This window comes from Protopterus annectens, chromosome 3.part0 (genome assembly GCF_019279795.1).
Source record: "Protopterus annectens isolate FY-2018-M chromosome 3.part0, PAN1.0, whole genome shotgun sequence".
Classification (NCBI taxonomy): Eukaryota; Metazoa; Chordata; order Ceratodontiformes; family Protopteridae; genus Protopterus; species Protopterus annectens.
Genome location: NC_056731.1, coordinates 891,476,030 through 891,499,049, shown reverse-complemented (window position 1 = coordinate 891,499,049; position 23,020 = coordinate 891,476,030). Strand labels below are relative to the sequence as shown.

At 38.7% G+C, this 23,020-nt stretch overlaps 1 protein-coding gene across 2 annotated transcripts in view; it reads left to right on the top strand.

Annotated features, from left to right (window-relative positions):
• MYO10 (myosin X) overlaps positions 1 to 23,020 on the top strand; it is a 566,410-nt gene that overhangs the window by 406,925 nt on the left and 136,465 nt on the right. The window lies entirely within an intron of this gene.

Genomic DNA, 23,020 nt, shown 5'->3' with positions numbered 1-23,020 from the left:
TGTGCGTGCGTGCGTGTGTGTGTGTGTGTGTGTGTGTGTGTGTGTGTATATATATATATATATATATATATATATATATATATACACACACACACATATATATATATATATATATATATATATATATATATATGATGTATATGTGTGTATATATATGTATATATATATATATATATATATATATATATGTATATGCACACACATATATATGTATATATATAGAACAGTGTCCAGCAACATAATACCAAATAAGCTGATTGAAAACACTGACCAGCGTAAAATTAAAAATTCATAGCATCTCAAATAAACAAAAAAGCTGTCAAACCTGTGATGTGCCCAGAAAGCAATGATGAAATCAAACACTTTGCAGAAAGTAGTGAACACAAACCTAGATCTCAGTGCTAAGTGTCGACTCACATGCTCTGTAAGTATCTTCATCGCATAGACAGATGCAACAATTTCAAATAACGCTGTAATCAGAGTGCTAGCTAACAAATTTGACAAATACCCTGATTTCATTCATCTACTAAAGGTTTCATATATCCAAAGACAACATTATAACTGTTGAGACACTCGCCTATGAGTCATCTTTAGTCAGAGATGCCAGCAATTCTTAGTTAAATGCTTACTCGAGCAAACCCCCACAAAGCAGAGTGTAACAAAGACTATTTACACTTAATAGTGAAGACTGCTCCTAATATAAGTGCCACTATATTGGTACGTCATTGGCACAAATCATCGGCATACACACACATCTAATAAGAAGAAGCAACTATTCAAAATATCAAAGACTGTCAGACAACACTGTTGCAACCAAAGTGCTCGTACACACTGCAAAACCTACTCCTTCCCATCATCTGTGATTTAAAAAAACAGTGATGCTTGGAGAAAGTCAGAATTAAAACAGTGTCTTATAGATACAGATATCAGATTACAAAATGCAAACATTTGTGGTAGTTCTAAATGTGTTGCATACTGACTCCTTTAAACCTGTTGCTTGCATGGGGGCAAACCCCCTGACCCCTAATGTGGGAGGCAAGCCCTGCATATCCTGAATTTACATGTACTAACTCTGGAATCACAACCATAATGTGGGGGCAAGCCCCTCTCCACAAGTTATACATACCAACTCTGAGATCGTCACACTTTGTAGGATAGGGAATATTCTAGAAACAGTAATCTCGGACTTGGTATATTTAAGTTGAGATTTTAAGCTATTTGGTCTCTGTCTCTTGGAATTTAACAAAGTGGCTCATGAGATTTAAAATGTTTACTAAATTTCCTCCCCCATTTCTTGTTTGGAATGCAGATAAGTTCTGTAGGTGAATAACTGTATCTGCCTGCATTTTGAAATATGCTACCAGTGGTGCTCCTTCACTTCTCACCTATGACCTTTTCTTGCTAACATGCAGGCAGGCATCCTACTTCAACACTGCCCAGAATATTCTACAGATTTCCAAATCCTCTCATTCTCTTAATTGTCCCTTTTGGAGGATTGGTCTACTCTTTACGTGGGTGGATTCTAGTTGTGCCTGCTTCTTATCAATTTTCTGTCATATTTCTTTCAGTTTATCCAGAAAAGAGTTTATCCTCCTCCTTATCCTGAATGTGAGTGGGTCTAGCTTTAGACTTTTATTTTTACAAGGGATGGAGTTCCTTGTTTAATCCTGTATTCATATGTATGTATTCTTTAATTTGTGCACATTTGTGTATTCTTCATACCCTAAAATTTTCCACATGCAAGACTTGCATGTGTCTGTTCTTCTCAGTAGTGATGAATCTTTCTGCTCCTACTTATTCATCTTTTTACATCTCATCACTTTATTCACACCAGACTACCTTTCTTCTGAAGTTGCTATACAGACACTTTGTCATTCATTCATAGTTGAACTATTGGCTTAGTTTTATTGTACTGCATTTAGATATGAGACTTCATATTACCCCTACCTCTGAGGGGACATCCTATGCTAAGACAGCCTAAGATTACTTACTATTAGACTAGACTGTAATTGTATGTTATAGTAATTAACACAAGTAGTAGTACTTTCCATTGAAGGGTTTGCATGTTTTTGTTTTTGGCAAACTCTTTTACTAGCTCTATTATCATTATTGTTATTATTATTTTTGTATGATGGTTTTTCTGTATGTATCTTAGTTCTGTGGAGCTTTTCTCCCCGGGCCGCTACTGAAAATGGAATTATCTCCAGCTAGACTAGCCCGGTCAACAAATGTAAAATAAAATAAAAAAATAAATATTATACCATGACCCCCCCAAAACGTGCACGCTGATTGGCCAGCGTGCACATTGTAAATAGAGTTATACTAATGGAAAAAGGTCCGGTCGCCCGGACTTTTTTCCATTAGTATAACTCTACTTTTAAAACACTGTCTCGCTATGTTAAATGGGTTTAACATAGCGAGACAGCTTTAAAATAAGCAACGGAGATCTCCGTTGCTTATTTTAAAGCTGTCTCGCCATGCTAAACCAATTTCACATAGCGAGACAGGTTTTAAAAAAGCAATGGAGAAAGCAAGATCTCTGTTGCTTTTTTTACTGTTTCACTATGTTAAATGGGTTTAACATAGCGAGACAGTTTTAAAATAAGCAACGGACATCTCCGTTGCTTATTTTAAAACTGTCTCGCTATGTTAAACCCATTTAACATAGCGAAAACAGTAAAAAAAGCAACGGAGATCTTGCTTTCTCCATTGCTTTTGCCCACAGCTCTGATGTACTGCCGCGGATGCCAGACATCTGCGGAAGGGCAGTAAACAGGCATTATACTATGCCATTATTTAAGAAAAGTAATAGTTTCTTTTCTTAAATAATGTCATGGTATAATAGCAATGACCCACTTCTGGGTGTGGGTAATGCTGTATTTACCCACGGTTGGCTTTGTTTAAATCCAGCATTACCCACACCCAGGCGTGGGTTATTGCTATAATCCTCTTATTACCTTGATCCTTCAGGGACTGTTACATGTTCTTCATTTGCAGTAGTCCGGATGTCAAGATGGTCCATGCTCTTCTCATAGAATCTAGTCTAATTCTGTGCCTACAGCAATTGCTGCTGTTCTTGCATATCATTCTTTTCATTCCAAAATAATGTGGTTCTGTGCCTTTTATAAGGTACATTACAAAGCCAGACTCTCCTTCTACTACAAAAGGGCATCATGATTTGGTTTTCATTGCTTGCGTTATAGGCCTCTGCCTATAGTTTCCTGAAGTCACTCATGCATGTTGCTCATCGTGGTTCATATTCTTGGGAATATAAATTTAATCTTCTCTGAAGCATTTCTCATTTCATGTGAGGTTCTTTGTGGGAGCGAGCATCGCACATATTTATGTTTAGGTCTGACATGAAACTCCCTTTCTTTGGAAGTGCTGCCAGGGAATGTAGACTGGCAGTACCTAACTTTTTGGTTCATATTCCTAGCTATTTGTTACCCTTTTGTTTGTGATATCTTATGAACAGTTCTTCTTCTGCTGGGCAGGGCAAGATAAACTTTCAATATTTATAGCACCCACTCCTGGGAATACAGTCTATTGTACCATTTTTTAGCAGAATAATTTAGGTCCTACCTGGCTGGCTCTTCTCTTCCTTCCCATCATTTATCTTTCAGAGTGGGGGTGTATCTCATTGCTGGAGATCCAGGATTCAGCTGAATATTCTTTTCTGATTCTCCACTATCTAGGGAAACCAATTACTTCAAAAAGCATAGTGGACCAACCTGGTCAACAAAGGAAACGTAAGTAAGTATTTTTTTTTTTATCTTGGCTCGACTTTAAGGACTGTCACAAGCAGTGCAATCTCTTCTTCCTGTCTAGACTTTTGTTGCTGCAATCCCATGCTTCACGTAATCAGAGGCAAGGATGAATCTATTTTTTGGTACTAGTGTTGGAGCTGTGCCATGTATTTGTCCTACCTTCACAGTGTTCACATGTGGCATAACTCTTGTGCTACTGTTGCTCCTTTGAAGTCACTGTTGACTATTTATGGAAGCTCTGTGTGCTGCCATCTAACTTCTTTTCACTGAGGTTTCAATTAGTGAATTTCTCTACTTTTCTTCCTGATAGTTCCATTTATGCTCTTTCTTTTTTTTCTTTTTAGGACTGTGTACTTACTCCCTTTCCAACAGCTCAGGTGCTCTTCACCCTTCTTTCCATTCCTCCTTCCTTTTTATTCCTCTTCTACTGTAATTAAGCTGATCTTTCACTGACAGATGGAAAAAAATGCTTAAACCTGGGCTGTCTGTTGTGTTTGGAAGAGCAAAGAATGTGAGAGACTGCATCAAGAGCAAAGGCAAAGCCAGGAAGGAAAATAGTGGGACCTCCAAATGTGGACCCACCCTACTGCACTTTTTGTGAATATCTGAGTAACTGTGACTATTTCTATTGCCGCAACTCCAGCAAGACTTACTGGAGTCACAAGAGATGCGATTGTAACACTCAAGTTGTCATATACAGGGCCCAATGTGGCTCTTACAGATGTTTTTGTGGAGACAAAACCATTAATGAACTAAAGGCTAGAGTGGCCCATCATTTATCAGACATAAGACTTAAAATGCTTAAAAATCCACTGGCAAAATGCCACCTAGAAAACACTAGACACGAAAGATACCATTTTCATGTACTGCATAAACTAGAGATGGGGCCTCTTGAAGGCAACAGGAAGGTCATCTTAGAATGCACACCACTTTTCACTTTTTCAAATTCGATGCATTTACCTCCAACAATTAAAACACCTGGCTATTCTGAACCCTCCCCTCACAAAGCCCTTATAACCAGGGCAGAGCTCACTGTAAACCAGTAAGATTTGACAGCAAGAACTCTCATCCATCTGTGAAGACTAAATAAAACAATTTTTCTAGAAACTGCACCAATTGCCTTATTCATCCAGCGAGGAGGGTTAGATAACCCATCTGTGGTTAACTGTGGGTCAGATTAGCTTGTATCTAAGACTAATTATTACATTAGGATACTAACTTATTTTGACTGTTTCAGGTTGTTTGAGGGCTAAATTACAATGCCTGTTGGTGTTTGTTTCTGTGCTTGCTAGATACCTTTTTCTTTTTGAGCTCTTCCACCAGTGGTCGTGTACCTTGCCTTTCACTGGCTTAGTGTTCAAAAATATTGAGAGTATACTGCCTTTAGTTTGTCCATCACTCTTACCTCTGTTCCCTGTATGTCTGCCTTAATAGTTCCCACCCTTCTTCCAGAGATACTGTTTGTTCCCCTGATATACATTGCTCGTACTCCAAATGCTTGAACTCAGAGTTTAGCCTCCATGTATAATTTCATGAGAGTGTGTTAGCAGTAGTCCCATTTTTTTTATGAAACTTATTTACATTAGATAGCTTCAGTCCAGGTTCCTCTTGTGATGCTGTCTATTAGGTGTCCCTGCAGTGATCTTCCCAAGTTATGCTTGGGACTGTACAAGAAGTAGAGGAAGATGAACGATTCTTATCACATACTTCTGTGGGATAATGGGGGGGGGGGATTCTTCCTCGCACAGAATTGCGGAAAAAGGGGAGAAATTTCGTGGCCTGGGGAAGAGAGAGGGAGATGAATCTGGTTGTACACAAATTGTTTTTAGTTCAAGCATTCTCAAAATTATGTGTTGTCCCATTCTGGCCTTGAGAATTGAGACAAACCAAGGCTGATAATTTAATACTGGAACCAATTTTCTACCATAAAACAAAACTGGTAGCTAACATTCAAGTTGTACTCTTGATGCTTTTGAACAAGTACAGTATTCCCTTTCCCTCTGTAGTATTGAAAAACTTGCTTTCTGGACAGTTACATTTCAGCTATAAAAATTGTGTATGATTGTACTTGTTTTGCTATAAATGCCCATCTTTCAGCTCCTATTAAGATTTAAATATGAATGAGACAAGTTTGCCTTCTGTTATCCTACTTTTTTATTCTATCTTTGGGGCTTTTCTTTGCAAAAGTTCAAGACCCTAAGCTAACAGGTGTAATATTTTGCCATGCATATTATTTTCTTTTATATTTTCAAAGTCTGACAAAATGTATATATGCTTTTTAGAGGTTATTAACCTTTGTACTAGAGCAAATAATTATAAATTAAAATTTGACAAATGAACTTTGTTTCACACTAAGGACACCAACCATATAACTTGTTCAGCCCTGGCATCTAGCATTAACATTTCACTCACTGAGGTTAAGTACCTAAGAGCGAAACATAAACCTGATATTCACTCTTTTATTCATATGATTTTCAATTTAACATTTGACAGAATTAAATCTTAGAAAACTAGAGTCAATTCAAATTTAGTCTGCTTGCTAGAGCATCTGTTAAAATATTTCCTCTGATTTTGTACTTCTCTAACAACTCAGTATTACATATTTTGTTTGCTGTCTTAAAATCAGCAAACAAAGGTACCCCTACCTCCACATCTCACCCCACCCCTCATTAAGGAAACCATGATAAAAAATTTCTCCAAAGCCAACTTCATGCTTCTTAAGACAGAAGTTGCGAACTTCATGACACCCATGCAGATGGACAATACAGTTACAATTGCTGAATCCGACACAAATGCACTCTATAAGCACTTTCACAAGTGCCATTGATCGTGCTATCCCGAACAGAACCAAGACGCTATCCTGCAAATAAAGGAAGACAATCTGGTGGTCCCCTGCTGTAAACAAACTCTAAAGCAGAAGGAAGAAACTGTTGCAAAAGAGAGTAAAATCCCATGATTGGAGGAGCTCCCTGGTCAGCCTCACTAAGAAGCTAAGATCCCTTATAAGATCCTCCAAAGCTAGCTACGAAAACAAAATCGGCATTTATTCTAAGGACAACCACAAAGCATTCTATATGTATGTCAGGAATCTCAATGGCAACACCCAAATCTGCTCTGAGTTACAGCACAATGGCACGAAAATTACAGAACCAACTGATATTGCCGACATCGTGGCAGATAGGTTCAGTGCTAACTTTACTCCCCTCTCACCCCTAAAGGGCCCATATCTATACAGGAAGAATGCAGAGTCCCTGTAATCACAATTACGCAGGTAAAAGCTGCACTTTCTAAAGCCAAAAACACAGCATCCATGGGACCGGACAACATCCAAGGCTACGTTTTACATGAACTTCAGAACGAACTGGCTTCCCATCTAAGCACCATGTTCAATCATAGCCTCACATCAGGCTTTGTGCCCACTGAATGGTGCACAGCAACAGGTTATCCCACTCCACAAAGGGGGAGCCACCACTGATCCCGGGAACTATTGCCCTATTAGCCTGATGAGCCTGGTCTGTAAGGCCATGGAACGTATCATCATGGAACTCATAAACAAAGACATTGGTAACCTCCAAACTCTGGACCCCACCCAGTTCGGATTTGTGAAAGGCAGATCTTGCCTCCTGAACCTGATCGACTTCTTTGATTCAATCACCAAAGCTGTAGACGAGGGTAAGGTGGGTCACACAGCCTATCTTGACCTCGCCAAGGCTTTCAATACCATCCCCCATTCTGGAATTATAGATAAACTCACTGAACTAGGTATAAATCCTTACGTCACAGGATGGGTTGCCAACTGGCTCCCTGACAGAACCCACACTGTAAAAGTTGCAAGACTCCAAATCTGACTTCAAACCAGTGACAAGTGGAGTACCACAGAGTTCAATCTTGGGACCTCTCTTGTTTGGTATCTACTTCTATGAAGTACAGACTAACAGAGAAGGACTTTGACTAACAAAATTCGCATATGACTGTAAACTAGGAGCCATAGTTGAGTCCCCAAATTATGTGGACATTCTACAGAAGGGCCTCACTGAGACAGATGTCTGGTGTCAGAGCCATGGCCTCAAGCTCAGTGCCAAAAAGTATATTGTCAACCCCTTTGGTAAAAACTCTGTACCCATGAACTACTACATAGGCGGCAGTCTACTTAACACCGAATGTGTGATGAGACCTTGGGACTCAGGTGGACAGTAGTCCCTCCTTTGATAATCACATCACCACAGTAGTCAGGAAATCCTTCTACATGGCACACCTCATCACAAAAGGGTTCTCATCCAGGAAAAAAGAGGTAATTTTTCCCCTCTACTTGACAATCATTAGCCCCATTATAGAGTACAACACCTCTTTTGGAATGTACCTCACAAGACATCTGCAGTAGCTAGAAAGGCCACAGAAGTACCTCACAAAGAGGATTACTGGCCTTAAACATATGCCCTACACTGACCGTCTTAAAAAACTCCAGCTTTACTCTGTAGCATATCGCCTACTCCGAGGTGATCTCTGCCTTACATATAAAGCTATGTCAAACCCAGAGCTGTTGGACATGCTGCACCTAAAGAAATCCCAATCCCTCCAAGCTACATGCTCTAGGGACCTAAACCTTGTCACCACAATAAACAGGACATGCTGGAGGGATAGATTCCTGTCCCAGAGACTTCCCATACTTTGGAACAAGCTACCCATCTATGTCATGCAAAGTTCCTCATTAGCACTCTTCAAGAAAAATCTTGATGAGTGGATGGGAAATAGGAAATACACCCCAGGGATCACTTCCGTGTCTGCTTGACAGGGGCACAGGAAAATAACTTTTGTGGGTGGTGTAAGCCAGGGAAAGTTGTTGGCTAGGCTTACTTAGGCCCTTGGGCCAATAGCCTAGTACCTACCTATGACCCTATAAAGTTTGTTTGGAATAAATGTAATCATCAGATTGGTTTGAATAATCTTTCAGATCTGAAACATGAAGGGGGCTTAAAGCTGCATATTTTACTCCATTAATGCTCTGTTTCTTTCAAGACGGTGTACTTTCTTGGTTATGTCTTTTGGACCACTTGGTCTGTCTCAATTCCACAAGGGCAGAATGGGGCATTAATATGACCTAATCAGCTAGTAATCAGAATCTTCCAGCTAAGATAAATTATATTTTAATGTATTACATTTATCTGCTTACGGCGACATGCGTGAATGGGCGTTCCTTCGTTGAAGGTTGTGCATTAGGCCTGGCAAGCCAGTACATAAAAATCTATTGCCAATTATTAGCAGACCGGAGTTCTGCTGTGGCGACCCCTAACCGGGAAAAGCCGAAAGACACAAACAAACAAAAACAGTTATCTGCTTACCATAATGATAGATATATACAGTTTTGAAGATACTTAAACTAAAATTCATTTGTGCACATTTTTTCTTTATCTTTTTCTGTCTGCTGCCCACTGACCATCAAGCATCCCCAGTGGCACATGGGCTCATTTGTTTCCTGTTGGCGAGGAACATTCTTTGATCTACCTGGGCAATAACCAGTTTGTGGGTGTGTTGGGTGGGGGACATCATCAGAGAACACATCAGGGATGCTTGTACTCTTGTCAGCAACCTGGCATATGAGAACATTTGCATTGTGGCTGTAACCCCTCCTCTGATGATGAAATGCACACCTGCATCATTGCAGGGAAATGCCAGAACTCTCACCACATTCACACATGCGTGCTTCCTGACTGGTGGAGACAGGGGTTACCTACAATAACTTAGGCAGCCAAAATGCTTCCCTCTCCCAATACCAGCCTCTTCTTTCAGTGTTCGTGGAGTTTCATGCCACAAAACTGGTACAGCAGGCATAGCCAGCTTGGAGCCACAACCCCCTCCCCCAAGATAGGGAATGCATATCCTCCCTGCCAGCACCATCAGTCACCAAAGCTGCTAATTGGACTTGGTTTGCCTGGGTCATAGTCAGGTCTTTATTATGGCTCCCTATTGAAATGTCGACACCTGCAATGTTGAGTGCCGACAAACTAAAAAAAAAAAAAAAAAAAGCAAAACCTCAAAGATCACTCTTCTCCTCTAAACTTATTGGGGGGGGGGGCAGCAAGCCTCCCCACACTCCTAAACTTGTATATACCAACTCAGATCGCTATGCCTCGGAGGACTGGCCTTCTCAGACTTGGTATATCCAAGTCCATTTTTTGGCCATTCAGTCTCTGTGTTTTGGGAGTAGCTCTAGAGGGTCCTGACATTCCAAATGGTTACCCTTTATTCCTCTTCCCTACTGGGCTTGCCAACATCTCTTGACCTTCTAATGCAAAATTCAGTAATAATACTTTTTGATCACAGCAGTCAGCTCTGTAACCTAGGCATTTCCACTAAATCATTTCCTTTCATTAATAAGCTGTTTTGTATTTTCCCGAAGTCCTCTCGTACATCAAGTTATTAATCCGTAGTACTAATAATCTTCTAAGGAAACTAGATCTCTTCAAGGAATTCTTGTTGTTACAACCACTCATTGATCATTTGAACATCTCAGTAAACAAAACATCTTCAAGACCATTTTTTTAATTTACTGATTGGCATTTTTTTTACCAGATTAGGTCCATTTGGGCCAAAAAGACCCCTTTTCATGAGGGGCCCAGGGAGAGAGGTTCCAATACAAAGATACAATTTATAGTTTATAAGTACACCTTTTGAGAGAGAGAGAGAGAGAAAGCACAGTACGGTCATGAGTTATAAAGCAATACAGAGCTGTTGTGAAAAGTAACTGAAGAAGGAAACAGACATATTGTATAATGCTGTGCAATGCAATTTTAAAATAATGCATTATGATGTAATTTTGTGCTAATATCGTATAACATTGAAATGATGGAGCTAAAATTATACTAAGTAACCAGGAAAAAAATGAGTATTATAAAATACAATGCAAAAAAGGGGTATTCAGTACAGTAATGGTTTGTAGGGAGTATGAGGGTTATGGCTGAGCAGAAAAGGGTTGGGTCATTGGTGTATTATATAATGGACGAGGATTTTGCTTCTTTGTGCATGTAGTTTATGAAAATGTTAAAGAGCATGGGACCTAGTATGAATCATTGGGAGACTCCAGTCAGGACTGGGAGGATCTGGGAGTGGGAGTTTAGTCATTAGTGAATTAAGTATGGTTTTTAAGGTAGCTGGTAAACCAGTTGATGGTTGAGTGAGCAGATGGAGGAGGAGCTGTGGGATACAGTATCAAAATCTTTTGAAAGGCAGAGAAGTAGTAGGGAACTACTAAAGGGGCGGTGAATACCGTACAACGTGGCTGCGCTAATATATGACTTCGGGCAGATAGCCCAGTACCAACCTATGAACCTAAGTAGTGAAGTGACTTAGTAAATTGGACAGAGACAGCAGAGCAGAAATGGATTTTATTTTTTAATGCAGATAAACCACCTGGATTGAATGGGGTGTCAACCCTTAAATCTTTTCTGAAAGCACATTGTTCTATCATGGTGTGGATGGCGGGAGAAATGGGGTAGGGGTTATCCTAAAGGAACAGTATGCCAAGAGTGTTTTGGAGGTGAAGAGAGTGTCTGATAGAATGATGTTTATGAAGCTTGAAATTAATGGTGTAATGATGACTGTTGTTAGTGCATATGCTCCACAAGTTGGGTATGCGATGGATAAGAAAGAAACATTTTGGAGTGAGTTGGATCAAGTGGTGGTGAGTGTACCCAAGGTGAGAGAGTGGTGATTGGAGTGGACTTCAATGGGCATGTTGGTGAAGGGAACAGAGGGGGATGAGGAAGTGATGGGGTAGGTATGGTGTTAAGGAGAGGAATGCAGAAGGTCAGATGATTGTGGATTTTGCGAAAAGGATGGATATGGCTGTAGTGAATACGTATTTTAAGAAGAGGGAGGAGCATAGGGTGACGTACAAGAGTGGAGGAAGATGCACACAGGTGGATTATATCCTATGTAGGAGGACTAGTCTGAAGGAGATTGGAGACTATAAAGTTGGTTGGGGAGGATGGCCTAATGGTTAAGGTGTTTGCCTTACAAACACAAGGTATAAGGTTTGAATGTCACAAGGGACAATTGGCTAGGCTTAAAATGGCTCGCAAGGGCATTTAGCATAGAACTAACCTATGAACCTTTATATAAACTACTGAAAAGTAGTTGTGATGCAAGTTGGTAAGCTGAGAGTAGGACATAGAAGAGGTGATGTGAGAAAGCTAAGAGAAGAAGAAAAAGCAGGAAAGATAGATGGAAAAATACTTTGGGGAGGAAAATGTATTTTTTTATACTGAAAGATCTTTGCTTGTACCATTGTCATAGAAAACAAAATACTCATTTCAAATACAGAAATGAGGGAAAGCTGGTAAGGAAAAAGCAACACTTCATAACTAAACTTGATAAGGATAACCGGTCTAAACTTTCTCCACTTTTCTGGTATAGTAGTAGTAAATTCAGTTTGCTTGCATTATGGCGGAGGTACCCAAAAATAAATATTTCATTTCTTCACAAATTAATTTTATATTATGTTCTGATTGGCTGGACAGTGGCACACTGAATAGCATTGTTGCCTCACTGCAAGAGGTTTTCCGGTTCTGTTCATAGCCAAGTGTACCTTATTTGTGGAGTCTGCATGTCCTCCCTCAGGTAGGTTTTTCCCCAGATACTCCAGTTTTATACCAAGGACATGCAGTAGGAGAAATGGTGACTTTAAATTGTCCTTAGAATTGTGTGTGGTTTGAATGAAAGGTCTGGCGATCTACTTCTATTCCCTTCTTGCCTAGTAAACTCTCTGAATGGTGACAGATTTTCACAGGGTTGCTATAGGAGGCAGAGGTAAGTCAATAGTAGTGGATGGATGCTCTGTTCTGATATTCCTATTTTGCATTATTCATTATCACAATTAAATATTTCTTCAGATGGGGCAGTAATTTGGAATAATGAATAAGAAAATCTACCATATTCTAAATTAACACACTAATAATTTGTGGGTCTGCATAATGCCTACCTGCCTTCCTACACGATAGCTGTAGCAATGGAATTAGCATCACCCAATTGCACTCTCAAATGGGGTAATAATTTGAAATAATGAATACGAAAATCTACTGTATGCTGAATTAACACACTAATAATTTGTGCGTCTGCATAATGCCTACCTGCCTTTTACAAGGTAGCTGCAACAATGGAATTAGCATTACCCAATTGCACTCTCTGTTAGAATGTTGTAATAGCAGATGTGTTCCATGTATTTTGGGAATGTAAATTCTTTCAGACTGTAGTCCTTTTGTTACAGTTTCAAAAAGTACACTCATATTATACATACATCTCAACTTTTTAGTGCAAGAAATCTGGACAAATCCATAAATAATGGGGGGGGGGACAAAGGCCCAAAATAGGGGCAGATTTTAAATATTAAACTTATAAACTTAGAAAGTTGCTAGAGTAATATGATTTGCATTTGTATGAATTTTCTGAAGGATATGAAATCTGAAATTCAGATGTCTTTCATGATTTAATAATTCAGTGGTTTGCCAGAAAACCACACATTTTATGAGGAACAGTCAAAAAATTTGAGACAAAAATCTGGACAGTTGAGAGGTCTACTTATTAATGACACAGTGGTTCTATGTGGTATAACTGTGTCCTTGGTATACCTATTTTTATCACATAATCACAAATTACTACCTGATGCGTGTAAAACTTCAGTTTGTAGAAAATTCTTCGCAGCTATGGATTGGATGAATAGAGAAGAAAATGTGTCATAATGTGTTGCTCTTTTATTATACAAGCTCTCTCCTCACTGAAATATTCACAAACATTTTTACAGATCACTGTCCATTTTCCTGACTTATGGAGTAGTCTTAAAAAAACCTGTTATGAGAATGGTTGCTTTTAAATTATCTCCTTGTAAGTAAATCTAGTGATGTTCCCACCTGGGATGCTAAAATTGTGTACTTCCTTATGGTAGACTTGCCTCTCACTCATGTAAATGCTTACTGAAATGGACGTTGAATTTTATTTCCAAGGGTTTCTTTGTATGTTTTTTTGCATTGGTATGTAACATGATGTATCTGAGGATGGCAGTGATTATTTATATTGGCATGTACTGGTGAGGTCTTCAGGAACACACACCACACTGTGCAATCCTTTTTCTAGCAGGAGAGAACAATTCAAAGACTACTGTAACTCTTCAGCTTTTTTGCTGAATAACTCTGTTTGGAAATTCTGCAGTCTGGTTGCGTGACTAATTTAAATTAACCATGTGCTCTGCCTAGGAGCCTTACACTGCAATTAAATGTGATTCAAGAGACAAGTTTTCTTCACTCTGTATGTATATATGTATGTATTTGCTTATCATAAATAAAAGGGGTAACGATTGTGAATATATTAAGGTGTGTTTGTGTGTGTGTGTGTGTGTGTGTGTGCGTATATGTACGTAAGTAACAGTCCAGGATGGATTAGTAAGGGGAGCACTTAATGGAGTTGTTCTAACTGCATTATTAAGTGCTGGATACAGAGACATTCAAATGGGCTTTTGTATGTCTCCAAGCTGCAAGTTAGTTCCATAACACTACTGGAGCACAATAGTGAAGCACTGTAAAGACTATGGAGCTAACTTCTGAATATCCTGTGTTTCATATAGCCCTTGGCCTCTTGTTTTGTTTCTTTACTATGCCCTGTTACCTGGCGGATAATAAAAATCTGATTGTTAAAAAAACAAACAAATAAGTAGAATACCTTTTGTAGAGGTCTGTAAAAGACAATTTGCAGTTCATGCTTGTTAACAAAAAGTGACGTTTATCAGTGTTGAATTCAGATGTATTCATGACAAATATATAAAAAAAATTATTATTAAAATGAAAATCTGAAAAGCTTAATTTGACATAATTCAGACTTAGTAATATGAATATTAGTGTCAGATGAGATTTGCTTTGGCCCACATAGATTGCCCATTCCTGTACCTACTAGGTAATGCTGCAGAACTAACAATCTTCTCTTTCTGTCTCTCAGCTTTAACTGCTGTAGTGTGTTAGCCACAACACCTTCACGGGAAGGTTGGGCATTGCATAAAATGAGGTTTAAACATTGTGTCGATGCTGTAGAAAGTGAAAGGTGGTTGGGCACTTTTCCATCTGTGGACTCACGGTCTCCAACACTTCTGCTGCATTTCTTCCACCAGATTCTCTCTACGTTTGTGCTTCCTGCCTTTCTTGTTCTATTAAATGCACTTGCTACTCTTACTCAGTTTATCCCTCTATACAAGTTCCAGAATGACACTGCCCTCTTTGAATTCTCCTTATGTTTGCAAAACAGTTCTCAAAAGTGTTATAAATGCACTTAAGGTACCATGTTGTGAAAGATAATGAGCACTTGTCTCTGTTCTGTTTACAGTGTCTTTCTTTGCACAGATCCACAGCCTTTTTGTCTTCCTTGATGCATTTGTGAGGCTGTATATGTAGCTCAGATGTAATGGACACACTCAAGACTGCATCTGTGAGTGAGTCACAGATTTTGAAAGGTGAACTCTCTCTCCTCTGTGTTCTTTGATCTGAATTTAGCATTTGGTGGTGCATTAAATGAAGCCCATGCATTTGGGATGGTAGGGGTATATGAAAAGCTGTTATGTTCAGCAGAAATGAGTGTTCACAGTCTGCTTTGGCATTGTGGCCCTTACTGTGTTGGCCATCAAACAGTCATCTGTAATTTAAGAACTTGATGTTGATTTACACATCCTCATTTTAGGATACTGTACTAAAGAAGTATAAAAAAGGAACTATACCTGTGTTTCAACATATTAGAGTCTAGAGTTTATTTGTATATGTGATAGACACAATCGCTTAAAAGTAAGGTCTCTTGTCTAGGAAATCCATTTCCCAGCACCTTTTCTTTTTTAGAAGTAATGTTACCTTTATGGAAATGTGGTATTTACCTCAGTGAAATCATATGAGGTGACAGACACAATTTTTTCTGTTCTTTACAAGACTGTATTAAATTTTCAGTGGTGTTGAATCTTCATTACAGAATAAATGAGTATAAGGATTTAGTGAGCGGGGTCCAAAAATTCTAAGTTTAGCTGACTGTCAGCACATCCCTCCTTATAAAGCATACAAAACTCATGATCAGTAAGGATTAAACTGCAATGTTTAAACCCTTGGAAACAGTCTCATTACATTGTGTCAGCATAAACAAGTACAGAAAGTTTTGGAACATCAGCAAAGCTCAGAATCACCCAGAGTAGAATATCCACCCTGCAGGGAGCTGACCTGTGAGATTGACCAGTTTTAGTACCTCCTCGCTATTCTAAGAGATTTTTGCATATTGTTTTGGATTTACAAAGTTGGTTTTCAGCCCATCAGAAACACTTCAGTATAAGCCCAGTGAGACAGCTTATAAAGAAACATGGCTATTTTGCTTAAGAATAACAGAAGCACTTCTTTGGCTGCACTGGGCATTGAAGCTGGCGCAGTTGTGTTCTGCTGAGTCAGCATTAATTAGAGTTCTTCAGTAGTTCAGTGTTGTATTGATAAAGAAGCTACCAGTGTCCACTCTCAGGCTGTGTATGTAAAGAAGTATAAATAGCCGTACTGTATTACTGTTTGACAGCACGTGAGGCCTTAGCTGTGTGTGTGTGTGTGTGTGTGTGTGTGTGTGTGTGTGTGTGTGTGTGTGTGTGTGTGTGTGTGTGTGTGTGTGTTTGCGTGTGAAAGTGTACACCTCTAATTCAGAGCATTGCAGTACAAAAACTTTGATGTTTCCTCACATTTTGTAAGACTTGTCTTTTTTTCCCTCAGTAATTGCTAAAAACAAAATGAAAACTCCAGAAAAGCTAGAACTTCCACTGAGTGACCTCCCAAACCTCTTGTATCAGAGGCACATGGGATATATGCAAACTATCCTGATGAACATTAGGTGTTTCAGCTAACTGGCGATTCTGAATGCCCATGACTTGTTTTGTCGTTTTAATGGACAATTTCAGGCCAGTAAAGCCAAACCTCACTAGCTGTGGATATGCATATTTTGGCCTTGTTATGACCTCATCAGCACAGCACAAGTGGAGTGTTTGACTAAGCATTAAAAACACAGGGCTGTTGTACCCAGCTGATGCCCATTAGCTGTGAAACACCTGATGTTCATAAGGATCATTTATATATATCTCATGTGCCTCTGATACAAGAGGTTTGGGAGGTCACTCAGTGGAAGTTCTAGCTTTGCTGGAGTTTTCATTTTGTTTTTACTGATTGGTTTTTCAGTTACCTTCTCACTCATTGCTTTAATTTGTTGTTTGGGATATTTTTACAGTGACCCTAATGATAATGGGCATCAGGTAGGTATAACAGCCCTGTGTTTCTAATGCTTAGCCAAACACTCTGCTTGTGCTGTGCTGATGAGGTCATAGCAAAGCCGAAATATGCATATCCACAGTTTGGCTTTATTCGCCTGAAATTGTCCATTAAAACAACAAAACAAGTCATGGGCATTCAGAAGCTGAAACTCCTGATGTTCCTAAGGATCATTTGCATATATCCTATGTGCCTCTGATACAAGAGGTCTGGGTGGTCACTCAGTGGAAGTTCTAGCTTTGCTGGAGTTTTCATTTTGTTTTTACTAATTGGTTTTTCAGTTACCTTCTCACTCATTGTTTTACCTTTCAGTAATTGCAGAACTGCAGGTGTCAGTTAAGTTGTGGTGCACCATTTTTTGTTATATCTGATGCTTCATTGCCCCATCCGTTAAACTTAGACATGCCAGATAAAGGGGAAACCTTTTCTAGATAATGTAAGAAAATATACCCCCATTTTTTGAAATACTTTTTATTCCTGAAGCAGAAGCTTATATTCAGGAGTTGCACAGTAAGGTTATTACCATGGAGAGGTTGTCATAACATGTTTGGTTTGGAAACTGATTTGGATTCCTCTCATAGTCAGTATAAGAAACAAGCCTTTCACCACAGAAAATTTAGGAGAATTCCTGCTTGTATGGACAGTTATTTTGCTGTAATCCCTATGGAATTCTGGGGCTGACATGTCCCAATTATCAGCCTTCTGTTATTATTCATATTTAAATGCCCAGGAACGCTAGTACCATTGAGTGTTTTTTCCATTTACTATAGCTGCAGCAGCCGGTGTTTTTGTTTTCTTAAATTGCATGGCACCTACCATAGCAGCCCTCAAGTTAAGGGCATCCATGTTGATAGGTCACCTGTATGTTTTGCTCATCCACACCTCTTTAAGTGGACAGCTACTGGAAGATATAAGGCTTGTAATTTCCTTTATAGATTTCTTATGTGTTAGACTAAACAGGAAACAATCCTACACTAATGGCTCTTAGCAGAAGAAGTTTTTAAGGACTATTTTTGACGCATTTTAAAAGGGGATGTTTTTGAGAGCAGAGAAGAATCAAACAATAGTTTCTCTTTTTCAGTCACCGACTGCTTCAAAAAATATGTCAGCAAGTTTTCCACTGCATACTGGGTCAGACCTCAACTAGCGTCATGTCAATGTAGAATATCAGGCTTTAGATGAAAACATTTCTTCATTATCCCAGAACCTCTAGTATCACCCTACCAGTCCTGTGGAAAACAAAATTCCTGTTATCCCTGCCTTGGATTAGGAATGGAATTCTTGGATTGCAGTTCAGAGAAACTAGGTTAGGCTCTCTTCTTTCCCTGCTGCTTCTCAAGTTGTAACTGCAGATGTTTCAGCCATGGCTGCAGGGCAGAGTTAGACATGATAAAAGAATGTCAGTTTTCTTATCGGCCTGTAAGAAATGTTGGCATCAGATTTAGTGTCCGTCATTGAGTGGTCATGGAGTCTTACAAGTGGTGACAGACCATACCATGGTCATGTGGTACATAAAGAATTAAGGCAGAGAGTTATTTCCTATAAGTGTGATCTTGCCTTGTGCATTAACATTTACAAGATAGCATAACCTCTCTCTATCTCTCTCTCTATAGATTGTAATTGGTTTCTCTATCATATGGTAGAGATTTCTCTATAAATAATATTAAATGTGAATGGTTTCTGTCAGTAAGAGAAGCATTAAAGGTATATCTGTCCCTGTTTTATATGTGGTTCTGCAGCTGTTTAGAAGCCATTAGTCACAAGTTTCACATTAATGGCAGAACATGTATAATGATTTGAAACTCTGATTCATCCTCTTGGCAGCTTCAGAGTAGATTAACATTTTTAACTCAACAATTACATGATTATTTGTACAAGAAGTCAAACTAAAAGTTGCTGACTGTACATGGGATGATACAAACTTCGTAAACAACACACCCACGGAGTCTGTAGGAGAAGCAGTGCTTTTGTAGGTAGACAAGCCCCCACAACTTCCATGCAGGAAGCTTTGCCGTCCCCATTCCACCCATTCTTAAACATACTAACATCACAGTTCCACAGCTGTAGGAAAAGGGATCATGTCCTACAACTGAAAAAAAGTGCTGCTGTTAATTACATTCTCATAATGTAGAAATAAATTGTAAAAATCCATTGATTCAGGGATTTGAAATCAGGGAGGTTACATTTAATGGGATGAACTTGTCATATGGTACTAGTCATGTTTTTAGTAGCATAAATTCAAAGATGTTTTTCCACAGATGTTGACATATTTTGAAATGTATAAATATCATAAATTACTGCATTGTTATAAAATTAGTTTCACAGCAAGTGGAATGGATAAGAGTTCCTTGAGTAAAACTAACTGCTTCTGTAGGGATCTGCCAACTGAAGAAGGTCAAAAACCACTGGGAATTTTTTGTCCTAGTAGACATCCTTAGCTGCAAAATTCATTTGGACACCACATGGCAGCAGGAGATGTTTCAGGAATTAATGGAGATGCTGGGGGTTGTGACTGTGGATCTCCTTACATCCCCTTAAGTACATAGCTACCCTGTTTTCTAACCAGAACACAACATGTTGTAATTCAGAACTTACGCAATGGGCTCCTTTGTCTTCTGTCCTATTTTTGTCATTCCAAAAGTTCCTATTAACTAAATTAAAAAAAGGTTATCTGAATTCAACTAACTTCAGTAGCTGTCTTTTGGACAAGCCATTCCCGTTTCTCCAGACTGTACCCCAGTTTCTTTTGTTGCCTCTTGGTTTGAATTTCCTCTTTCAGTAACAGAGGAGGTTGCTTCATCTTGCCCCTCACATCCTGGAGGCTAATGATTTGATTCCTCACAGTTATTTTCTTTGGATTGTAAGATAATTCATTAGGCCAGAAGGCTAACTTCTAAGGAGGTTATAGTTGTCCAGATAAGAAAGAATTGGATCAAGGTGCAAATCTACACCATCACTTACTCTTTTTCATAAGCAGATTTACATCAGTTCTAGACTGTATGTCTTTTTTTATTTACTCTGGTACTGTTTTACTCAGTTTGGTTTTGTCAGCATGTCTCCTCAGGAATCAACACTCTTGCTTACTCCTTGTAACCTGAACATTTAGATTCCTGCTTGGGATTTAAGGTTGTTTTAGAAATTCATACATTGTTTCACATTAAGCCATCTTTTTGATTCCTTTGAGGTTTTTAAACTGGAAATCGGAATCATTAAAAGTACTGATTTCAGTTAGGTGGCTTTCAGGGCTGTAAGGTTTAATGTTCAGTGTATTATTTAATGTTTTTCATAAAGACATTTTCTTTACTCAGTAATCCTTTCATTCAAAATGTTTGATATTGCTCTTAATCACAGTATTTCAGTTGCAATCATTTTATTGTCTTCCCCAGAATTCTGTTGAAAATATTTTGCATTATAAGGATTCTTGGAGACATTTATGGACTTGTATCTTTGTGACACAGAAGACTGTGTAGATTTTCTAATGACCTTTGTCTTTTGCTGAGGTACATAGACAGTTGCCAACTAAGTCCAGCAGCAATGGGTTTTGTTATATTTTGCTAAGAAGATAGCTCTTGGCCATATCAGAGCTATTCTGTCAGGGTGGCAACTACTTCTGTGACTGTTTAGAAGTATAACTTTTGTCATCAGTTGATGCCTTTACTCAACACTACAGACCAGATTACTAGTCTAAAGCAAGAGGAGGTTTTGCTGCTGCTATCACATTGGGTGTCTCCCACTGTGGTACATAAACTGATATTTTTCCTGTTAGTTAGCATCACAAAATGAAAATGTGCAGTTGTGTGAGGTATTTATGTAACAGTAGATAGTTAATATGATTTTGTTCATTCTTTCTTTCCCAATATTAATATTATCCTTCTCTTTTCCCATTATCATTCTTTTTTACTTTGGTTCTTGTATGTTCCTTCTGTCCTTGGTGCTTTGACATACATCAGGATTAATGACTGTATAATGACTGTGAAGTGAAACACATCTTGAGGAGCCTTCTTGGACACCACCCATAGGAGGTATACCAGGGAATGGCCTCTTTCTCCATAGAAATACAGCTGCTTTCATGCAGGTTTACATGTTGTTCCCCAGTTCCCAGTCAGTCCATCCTTAATGTTGAAAAAGTATGTCCATGTGCACTACTTCACAGTCCCATATGTATTGTGTATGTTTATTAACTGCCTAAGTGAACTTGTCCTTCACAGACCTTTCTCAGCCTTAACCCAGGTCCTGAAGGCAAGTGGTGTATTATGAATGGACAGTTTAAAGTAGTCCGTTAACTAGCATAGCTTGGGTGGGACCCAGAGGGTACCTGGGGTTATGAAGCAAATGGAGCTGGAATTACTGTTTTGGAAACATGGATGTCTATTTTGTGTTAGCAGTGCCATTAACTTCCCTAGCATTTTGTGAAAGAAGCAGCTTTTCTTTTGTTTTCCACAAGCTTTTAAGGGATGAATAAAGTCAATAATGGTGCTTTCCTTCTGCTGTATCTATGTGAAGAGTGTTCATTGTGTACCAGCTACTTAGTGTGTTTGTGAGTAACAAAATGTTGCAGTTCTTATGTAACATACATATGAAGACTGGAGTTTTACAAGCAAGGCTGTCTGATATCTGCCAGTGTGTCTCCCGCCATCTGGTGGCTACTCTGGGTATCACTAAACAGTTTGTATAGTACAGTACTAAGAAAAAACTGGCTTATAAAATGCCAGTAAGGTCTGACATAAGTCCATTAGCTAGCTGGGACAGAAAAAAGAAAGTCAGCCGTTTGCTGTTATATTAAGGCCTTTTGGAAGAAATGGAAACAAAAACAGACAGTTATTTAACAGTTTGATAAAAAATTTATTTTCTGCTCTTATAATAGCTTAAAACACCTGATTGAAGATCCTTTCTTTGGCATTCTGTATATGTAATGTTGTTATGCTTCTAATTTACTAATTTCCAAATATAAACTGCAAATCACCATATGTTAAAGTTGCCTTCTAAATTATGCTGACTACTTGAAGAATACTCTTGGTCATGCCTCACTTTGTGACTGTTTCTGCTTTGAGCATTTATTATTTAGTTTGATTGAGATAGAGTAAAATTAGGCAACAAGTTTTAGTTTTTACTTTCTTTACCATGTGGCACAAAATTCTATTCCAAGCATAACAATTAATGCTTTTATTAAAAAGTGATTATTGAGATGAAAGTCATCTACCTCCCCTTGTACGTTAGTTGCATAACTTTATTTGTTAAAGTAATCTCCAGTGAGGGCAATCACATTGTAGTTGTTGCCTTTATCAGACCCAATTTTGTGTATGTTAAACGATTAAGAAATACCTTTACAATGCATCAAACAACATGATGGTATTTTAGCAGGCTGCCATGATTGCACACTTCATTACTTGAATGTAGCTTCTCTTCTGGTGATGCACTTCATTTGAGTAGCAGAGAACACCACAACATGAGCCATTTAAAATACTGTCATGTTCTTCAATGTAGTGTATGGTGGAGGGGGATTAATGGCAAACTGCAGGAATTAATTATATAAAAAAAAATAGAGTGAACTGTAAAGGTACTTTTTAGTTTTAAAAATGCACAGATTAATCTCTGATGAGGGCAATTCATAGGTAGTTACTACGCATGGTGTCCAATAGACAACTGAGTAGCCTAGTGTAATTTCCCAGTTGTCCCAGAGCCCCCTCTAGTTAAGAGTTATTTGCAGAGTCCAGTCACACAGGTGAGAAATGGAGGCTGAGAGACTCAAACCTTGGACTAAAGGAAACAGCTTCTTAACAGGTCATATAGCTTTAATCCTCTGTGCTGACTGCCAGTTACTACTGCATGTCCCCGTATGAAATAACATCCCTTTGACTGATTTTCTTTTTAGGGCTGACAAGTCACTTTCTTGAGGACCATTACTAATTTGAACTTTTTTTTTTAAGTTGGCTAAACCTAAAA